Raw genomic sequence first — 9078 nt, 5'->3', positions numbered from 1 at the left:
CACGAGTACTGTAAATGTAGTATATAGCAGAGAATATTAAAGCCTCATTGTGTGTGTGTGTGTGTGTGTGTGTGTGTGTGTGTGTGTGTGTGTATGCTTGTATAGCTTTCTTTCCATGTATCTTTACTCCATGCTCTCTTGTGATCATATGGTCATATGGTCTTGTGGCGTGTGTGTGTGTGTGTGTGTGTGTGTGTGTGTGTGTGTGTGTTGCAGTGCTAGTAACTGAACCCAGGGCCTTGCATACGTTTGGTAAATACTGTATCACTGAACTGAAACCTCAGCCCTTGGAAATCTTAAGTCAAAAAACCAAGGCATCTCGCTTTCCTGCTAGAGAGGCACTATGCACTATCAGGTGCTTGAACTAAACACAGTCCATCATGTTGTGTCTTGGCCACAGCCCAGCATCCAGCCCTAAAATATTTAATAAATCCCCAGAACCCCTCTGGCTTATGGCCTCCTGGCCTGATGGGTGAGGCTACAGTAAGGCAGTAACAAACGGGTAAGATAGAGTTGAGAGAAGGCAATGGAAGTGACATAGTGTTGCCCCCAGCCCTCTGAGGGACACAACTCAGCTTCAAGTTGCTGGGCAGGATTTGATGTGTAACCCTAAAGACCTCAATATCCATGTGTGGCGCCCTGGGCCTCTTATCTTTTCCTCTATAGCTTATATTCAGGTAGCCTAGTACCTAGCTTTACTTCTAAATAAAATGTTTACGTCCTAACTGGCTTGTTGTGAATGGACATCATCAATTCCTACTACAACTTTTTCTTCAAGAATTAATGATTTTTTCCATAAACAAGTATAATCAACAAATAAGAATTATTTATATTTAAGGCATCCAATTTGATTTTATTGATTGTCTGATTGATGCATGGAATCCAACCCTTTGATATTTTGGTATATATGTATATTGGGAAATAATCACCACAAACAAGCCAATTAGTATGTTGGTCTTCCTTCCTTCCTTCCTTCCTTCCTTCCTTCCTTCCTTCCTTCCTTCATTACTTACTTACTTACTTTTTTCCCCTGTTTTTTTGTTTGCTTCATGTGTACCCCTGACTGTCCTGGAACTCAATCTGTAGACCAGGCTATCCTGGAACTCATAGAGATTCGCCTGCAACTGCCTCCAGAGTACTGGAATTAAAGGCATGTGTCACCACTCCCTGGTTTCTTCCTTTATTTTATTTTTTAAGTAGCAAAGAATTTTATTAACCTTTTCCAAACTTTGTTCCCAGGCTTTTTCAGCTTAATTTGCTGCAAAGAACTAGATATAAGCGAAAACTGAAAAGAGCTACACTGTCCGGGGGCTTGGGCTTAAAAATATTAAAGATCTAGATTTTATCAGATCCATAATAAACAGAAAATTTTTAAAAGGCAGTCATGATGTAAAATAGCAGCTCCTGTAACTTCTGCAAATGTCATCTTCTTCAGAAGTTGCTTCCATTCAGTTTGCCTCATTCTTAGAAGCCTCATCAAAATTCTCTACCAGATCTGGAACTTCATCATCATCATCCTCTCCAGTAGCAAGTGGTGCTTTTCCATCCACAGATTGTTTGGGCAGAGCTTTGGCCAGTCTCCTTAAGCTAGTCAGACTGTCTGCACCGAGCTGGTTTAGGATGCTGGGAAGCATGTCTGTCAGCTGCTTTGTCTCAGCATGGCCTGTAATGGTGAAGGTGTTTGCTGCCAGAGACGCTTGAACTTTAGGGTTGTTAAAATGGATCACTGTTCCTTGGTTTGTAAACATGTTCACCTCTTCAGTACCAGAGATATTGTTCTCCCCTAACTTCTTTAAGGAGAACTGCAGCTTTTTATCATCTGCTGTGGCTGTTCTGTGAACCACCTTCATCTTTCTACGAGCAGTTCCTTTCCCACCAATGTGCACTTGTGCCTGCAGTTTGGCAAGTTTTTCCTGGTTCATGATCGTTTCTTTCATCTTGTCGGAGTGGAAATGGGATCGCGCGGGGAACTAAGGTTCACGCTCCCTTCCTTTATTTTTTAATGATGAGAGTACATAAGACGTCTTAGCAGATTTTAAGTAGGCTGATAACTATTGCTGACTACAGTCATCATGCTGGAATCAGATCTCCAGAACACATTTGTCTTACAAACTGACACTTCGCACTCCTAGACCAGCAAGTGCTCATTTCCCATCTTTCTCTCAGTGCTAGTAGCTACCATTCCACTCTGTGCTATGAGTTTGACATACCTAAAGTTCATGTAAGATCTTCTAGTATTTATCTTTCTGTGTCTGTGTATTTAACCTAGCATAGAGTCCCTTGGGTTGCACATATAGGATTTTCTTGTCTGTTGGTAACAAATAACATTCCATATATTATGTAGACATACTTTTCTTTATCCATTCATGGACATTTAGGGTGTTTCTGTCCTTTGGCAATTGTAAGTAATGTTACCATGAATGCAGATATTTCCTTCAAAGAGAGATATCACTTTTGGGGGATATATCCAAGCAGTGGTTGGCTTCTCAGGGTGCTTCTGTAGGCTGCCTGTACTGACTTACCAACTCACATTCTAACTCTCTCCTGGTAGAGGACACAGCTGTTGAGCAATAACTGGTCAGCACAGAACCCCTAGCCTAAGCCTTTTACTTCCTATTTCTATGGACTGTTTACTAACCCATGAGTGCCTTGGGTGAGGTGTCAGTCTCAGAAATGACCATCTATGGTCACAAAGGCAGGACACCTGTCCATAATAGCCTGATGACATCTGCTATGGAAGTCACTTTGGGCACTGAAGACCGAGGTGAAGAAACATTGCAGGCTTCACTTCCTTCAAGTGACTCTTTGCTGTCTCTTAGTTAACCCTCCAGGCAGCTGAAAGCTGCTTCTGAGATCTTTTTTAAGAAGCCCATTAAGGAACTGTTCTCATTCCCATTTATAATATACCAGCTAAGAAAATCTGTGAGAATGAAAGCTAACTCATCCTGAGTCTTCTGCAAAAGAGGAAGAGAAAATAAGAAGTCTTCTAACCTCAGAGCATGACTTAGATTTTTTCAGATTATTTGGGAAGGTGTGGGCAGCTTATTTTGCTGTAAATTTATTGTGGTTTCAGCAATACACTCTATGTCTAGGAATGATTATCATTTCTTTCTTGATGGTCAGTAATGGTCACACTAAAGTCAAGACAGTTAAAAAGCAAACTGCCTATTTGCAAATAACAAATCAACTCCTTATTGCATAATAACATGGGACCAATTTAGTGACTAGTTTTGTATAATTAGCAACAATTGTATTATCTATGCATCAAATTGCCACCATATATGACACCAGTTTGGTCATAAAGACTCTGTTCTCCCTCACAATGTTATGTGGTGCCATACATTATATTAGGTGTAAATCAGGTGTTGGAGATATTGCTGGCTGTCTATGATGTGTGAGCTCTGGGGTTCAATGCACAATATCCCCAAAGGCAAAGCAAAGAAAATCAGTAAGTTGATTTCACTGGCTTCTTACTGACTGGATATGGTAGCATTGCATCATGGGCTTTCCCAGAATCCTTTGAATTATGGGTCCCAATTCCCTGTACCTCATCTGACAAAACTTTGATCTGGGTTGCTTCTGGACGTGAAGAATGAAAGCAGCTGCTCTGGGGAAAGGTACAGAAATCTCTATTTCTGCAGTGGCTGGTGTTAAGATTGCATCAGATGAGGTGGACAAACCTTTTTTTATTAATGAAAAATAAGAACTGGGATCTTTACTAAGAGACCCTTCTTAATTTAAAAAATCTCATTAATAACCAATGGCTAGGAAAACCACAGAAACTTTTTAAAGTTCCTGATTAGTATCACTACCTGAATAAAATAGCTTAGTTATAGTTACATGGGCATCACTTTTGAAAATCCACTGAGATGAGTATCATGATGTGCGTATTTGTCAGTCTATATATGATACATAAAAAATTTACCCTAAAGCAGTTTATTTCCTTAACTAGCTGGTTGACTACACTAAGTTCTGAGTACCCTCTGAGCTTCAGATTCTTCATATGTAAAATGGAGACAATACCAACATCTTAGTATCATTAAGATGAAATGAAATTCGTATAAAACTGCCCATCCCAGTGCTTGCCACTCAGAAGGCGCTCCTTCATATTGGAACCCTGTCTTCTCTGTAGCCCTGTTTCACATTTCCATAAGTTTTTCTAGGCTTGAGTTTCCCAGCGTCTAGGCAAGCTTTACTGCACTAAACTTGCAGAAGGAGAAAAAGCAGAAAAGACTGTAAAGTCATCCATACCCCAGTGAGGAGCCAAGGCCAGCAAAGCCTGGTTCCTGGGCAATACTGAATGTGAAGGATCCTTGTAATAACTGAAACCTGCCAGCCCTGCAGCTCAGGCGCCAATGATAATAAAGGACTTGCAGCTGAAATCACAGATTTTGTTCATCACAGAGGTTCTTCCCATAGGAAACTTAGAGTCAAGTCAAACCCCAGTAATATGAAATATCAAAACAGTGGGATTCCCCATGGCTGGTCAGAGGAAGGGATTCAGATTTCCTTTTCAGTGCCAGTCTTACAGGAATATTTGGTTGACTCATTAAAACTCAATCAATGGCTCCTTTCAGATGAGCAGTTTCCGAGTTTTGAAAACTGGAGACATTCTAAGATGGGTAGCAAATATCACTGGCATGTCCTTCCTAAACTACTTTCCCTGGAGTTTCCCATTATCCACTGTTTGGCGTACCAGGAAATATGCTTAAAGTTCATCTAAGGAGAATATTTTCCATGATTAATAAATAGCTCTAAAGCTATATGAAGTTTTCTCCTAAGTTCGGCCCTAACATGAGCTTGCTTTTCTGTACCCTGGGAGGAGACACAGAATGTTGACATGACTACCTTAAGGATCCTTCCTTATCACACACAATCAGTTCAGTGTTCTCCATGAATACTGGACAGCACTAGGAAGGCTGTAGTTTCCATTGTATCTTACCATCTTAAACCCTCGAAGCCTGTATTTTATTCTTCTTAGGATTTTTAACATGCAAAGTAACAATCCTGTCTACATTTAAAGAACATGACATTTATCATTTAAACGAGTGTATTTCTTAACCTCAAAAGAGTCTTGCCTCGAAAGTGAAACGGCACATGATGTTAAGGTCTAGCCTTGATGCAACAGAACATCTGACTGTATCTGCCCTGATGCCTTCTGGTCGGGAGCCAGCTTCTAACTGTTAGGGTAAAGGGGAGGGGTAGATGCAGGAGAGGCTAATCTGTGCATTCAGTATTTTGAGTTTGTTTCTTTATAGCTGTCACAGTACAGCAGCTGGTGCTCAAACAGGCTTCTGGATCCTCACTTGTCAGTGTGTTGGTATGGTACCATGTTTTTGTTGTCTGTTTGCTTTTGTAGCTTGTGCTGGCCTTGAACCTGCTACCATGACACGCAATATAGCATGTTACCAAACCCTATAGAATTTTCTTTCTACTCCATGGAACATAGCACAGCATATATGCATGAGTGGGGACAGGTGTGAGGAAGCTGCTCTTGGCTGAAGATGGGACTTGATTTCTGCCTTTGTATCTATCATTGGCTGAACTAACAAGTATGATGTGTGTAGAGAAGGAGTCTGGAAAATTTCTGTAAAGGGATTCTACTCTAAAGAGCAAAGCATGAGGGACCGTCTTCCCTATTATACAAATATGTGTGTACACAAGTGCGTGACTATGTGTGTAAACAGAGTGATCAAGGAGGAAACCTGACTGTGATTAGATAGTTGATGAAGATGAGGCAGAGAGCAGAAGATACTCAGTTCTTCAAGGATGGGACTGCAGGAGAAAGGGATGAGAAGATAATCAGTTCTTCAAGGATGGGACCAAAGGAGAAAAGGGGTGACTCTAAAACCAGAACAAACAACAGAAGGACCTACTTTACTGAAGATAAAGGTGTCCTTTGTAAGAATCATACACATGTGAACTTCGTGCCTCTGAAAAAGTGACAAGTGTACATGTGCATAGTGGAAGTTGTGGGGGATGATAAGTACATGGGTGGGGGTCTCAAGGCTAAATAGCAACTGCATTTCAGTCTTCTCTTTTTGTAGTTCAAATATTTTATCGATGGTGTGCATTATTTAAGCAATCAGAGAAAATATTTAAGAGCTTATAATGAGAAAAAGAAAGAAGTCATAGTAAGATAAAGGAAAAAATCTCATCTTCAGTTCAGGTAGCATCCCACCTTCTCCATGCAAAATTCTAATTAACCTCAGAAAAGAGACATGGAAAACATGTGAGCTGTAGTCCCTGTCATTCACCCTGGTTGCAAAGACTCAGCGAGGGCATAACATACACCACATAGAAGCTGAAAGGAGTGACTCTGTGGAGCTGTGTGAGTGAAGTTAGGCCTTCAGTGTGCTGCTTAGAGTCCCCGGTGCTAATGCAAGAACACAGAGACACTAGCTGCCTGAATGCAATGTGGAAGCAGAGATGCTTGCTGCCTGGACGTGGCTTGAAGACAAGAAGTGGTCATGAGTTGAGATTTCATGGAAGTTAGCATGCTGGGACCTGTAACACTGGCTATACCAATGGATGGATGGCAGGATATTCCTTTTCAGAAGCAGGGGAGAATGTGACTGGAGGCATGAAGCCCTGTGAATTTCCTTGAATTATGTCTGGGATAGCCCTTAGACATTGTGAGACTGCTCGCATTTATAAATGGACTCTAAACATGACTCACTCTTCTCTGAAGAGCTCATTAATCACCGTACTGACTTGCTGTTTAGAAGGAAGTTTCTGATTCTCTCCTCAAGAGTGAATCCTGTAGAACTGACTTCGGTTGGAAAATCCCAAAGCTTTGCTGTTCCTCCTGAAACTAAGATATGAAACCCGAGTTCAAGAAAAGGCTTGGTGTGAAGTCAGGGCAGGCCTCTCTGTTTTGTCTCTGTGTTGTCTGATGTGGATGAGGTAACTAACGGAGACAGAATACGCTGGTGATGAGGCGGCTCAGCTCCACAGGTTCCAGTCTCCTTCCCCATTTGTGCTCCCTCTCTGTTTCCTCCCTCCCCTTCTTTGAGTCCACCACCTACTCTTCCTTAGCATAGGCCTAGGTGCTCCTTCTTCTGTGGGACCTGCATGGTCTAGTTCTGGTCAAGACAGTTGGAAAGAGGCAAGCTGAGACAGTGGACTGCTTCCAGTGAAGAACACTCTCTTAAAAGCCGCTTCCTGCCTCAAGTATTTACAACACTCCTGGATCTTCCATTAGAGTCTGAGAACTTCCAAGTTTTCAGTAGAGGTGGCACTTCAGTACCCAGAGGCTTTGTTTTTCTAGGTTCACTACAATTGTGAATGTCCTCATAGCCCACACAACTTGGGCAACCATTAGATAACAGCTGAGTGCAGCAGAGAGAGGTTTCAGAGGGTCTCCCGAGGAATGGCTCACAGATTTGGCTTGAACAGTGAGCATTTTATAACTTTAATCTTAGATTCCTTCTGTACTTGGTTTGAATATGTGTGTGGAGAAAGAAGCCCCGGAGCTCACTGATGCCACACCTATGAGGTTTTTGTTGTTGTTTTGTTTTTGTAGCTCATTTAAAATCAAACATCTAGTTGTTACTTGCCTACTGGTGCTATTGCTTTGTGTCTTTGAAGGTTAAAGAATTACCTACCACTATATAAATAAATCATAATCACATAAATTTATATATATAACTTGGTTACTGTGGGGTTTTGCCTCTTCCTGTTCCTCCAGCCTCTGAGGCTTTTTCCCCATTTCTGTGATTTCTGCTTCCTGGTCACGTTTTACTTCAAGAATGTCGGCTACACAGGACTTCTGGACCTCACTGTCTTGCTGCCTCTTGTGGTCACTCCTCTGTGGTAATGCCACATTCTCAGGTTCTGCCATGGGAAGGTGCTCCTTCAGTTCTTCATGGTACCAGAACCCACAGCTTCTGCCTTCCGTATGGATTCAGCTTAGGGGGAATTCCTGCCCCTCCTCCCCTCTCTCCTTCCTTCCTTCCTTCCTTTTCCCCTACCCTTCCTGCTTGATGGCCTCTCTTCCTCTTTCCTCTCTTCCTTTCATCCTTCCTTCTTTCATTCTCTCTTCTGTCACATGGGCAGTTGAACTCAGGTCCTTGCGCATGTTAGCCAAGAGCTTTCCCACTGAGTTGTAACCCCAGTCTCTAAAAAAAGAATCATCATTTATTTTAAAATGTAGATTGAATATCACTGGATTCAGACTCCTAGGAAGAAGACTATAAATGTGCTTATGGTCACAATGTTAAAGTAAGATATAAAGAGCCTACTAGCTGCTTGAGTGCAGCTTTTAAAAAGGAAAAAATTATATGAAAACAATAACTTAGTTTAAAACCTACCTTGGCTCATCCTTATGGAGAACTGTTCAGATTTATGTTAACTCAGTCTCTCCTCTCTAGCCACTGCCTTGTTATTTTCTGAGTCTATCTTACCAACAGTTATAGTTGGTCGGTTCTTCCTGATAAGAATAATATTCTTTAACAACATAACCCAGATATCTTGTCAACATAGATATTATCTCAAAACTTTTTTATTATCTTGTAGAGAGATTCCACTTAAAACAAGTGGTTTTTACCTGTGCAGTAGCATAGAGCCAGACATCCTCAAGAGGGCCACTTCATCTTCAATCAGGTGAAAACTGATCATCAGAGACCAAACAATGTAGTTCATTCTGCATAAAAGAGAGAGCACATCTCTGGTACCACCTGGCACTGGAGCAATAGCTAACATGTTTAAAATACCATTTATGAGAAGTATCAATAATGTCAAGAAACAATGCCCCAGATGTAACAAGGAAGAAATGAGGCAGTCACAACGCTGACTAGCCTCTTGTCTTCTCTCATCTAATCCTCACAATAGTCATGTATAGACAGGGAAATTGACCTTGAATAACTCAAGAGGAACTGCACAGCTTGCAGGTAACATAACTGAGGTTTGAGGGAAGGTCTGTTTCCACTGAACCCAGCTGCAAAGTCAAAGTCAGGCTACACATGTGAGTCACGAATCACTGCCCTCAGATGACCTGTTCATTGGAGAAGAATAAGTGCATGCGAGCATTCACACACACACACACACACACACACACACACACACACACACACACAC

General features: G+C 41.5%; 1 pseudogene; it reads right to left on the bottom strand.

The window, feature by feature from the left end:
* Positions 1–1448: 1448 nt before the first annotated feature.
* LOC114617799 lies at positions 1449–1937 on the bottom strand (annotated as a pseudogene).
* Between the last annotated feature and the right edge of the window lie 7141 nt (positions 1938–9078).

The sequence above is a fragment of the Grammomys surdaster genome, unplaced genomic scaffold, assembly GCF_004785775.1.
Source record: "Grammomys surdaster isolate TR1022 unplaced genomic scaffold, NIH_TR_1.0 138, whole genome shotgun sequence".
Lineage (NCBI taxonomy): Eukaryota > Metazoa > Chordata > Mammalia > Rodentia > Muridae > Grammomys > Grammomys surdaster.
The sequence above is the reverse complement of the archived record's forward strand: the minus strand, read 5'-3'. Positions and strand labels throughout refer to the sequence as shown.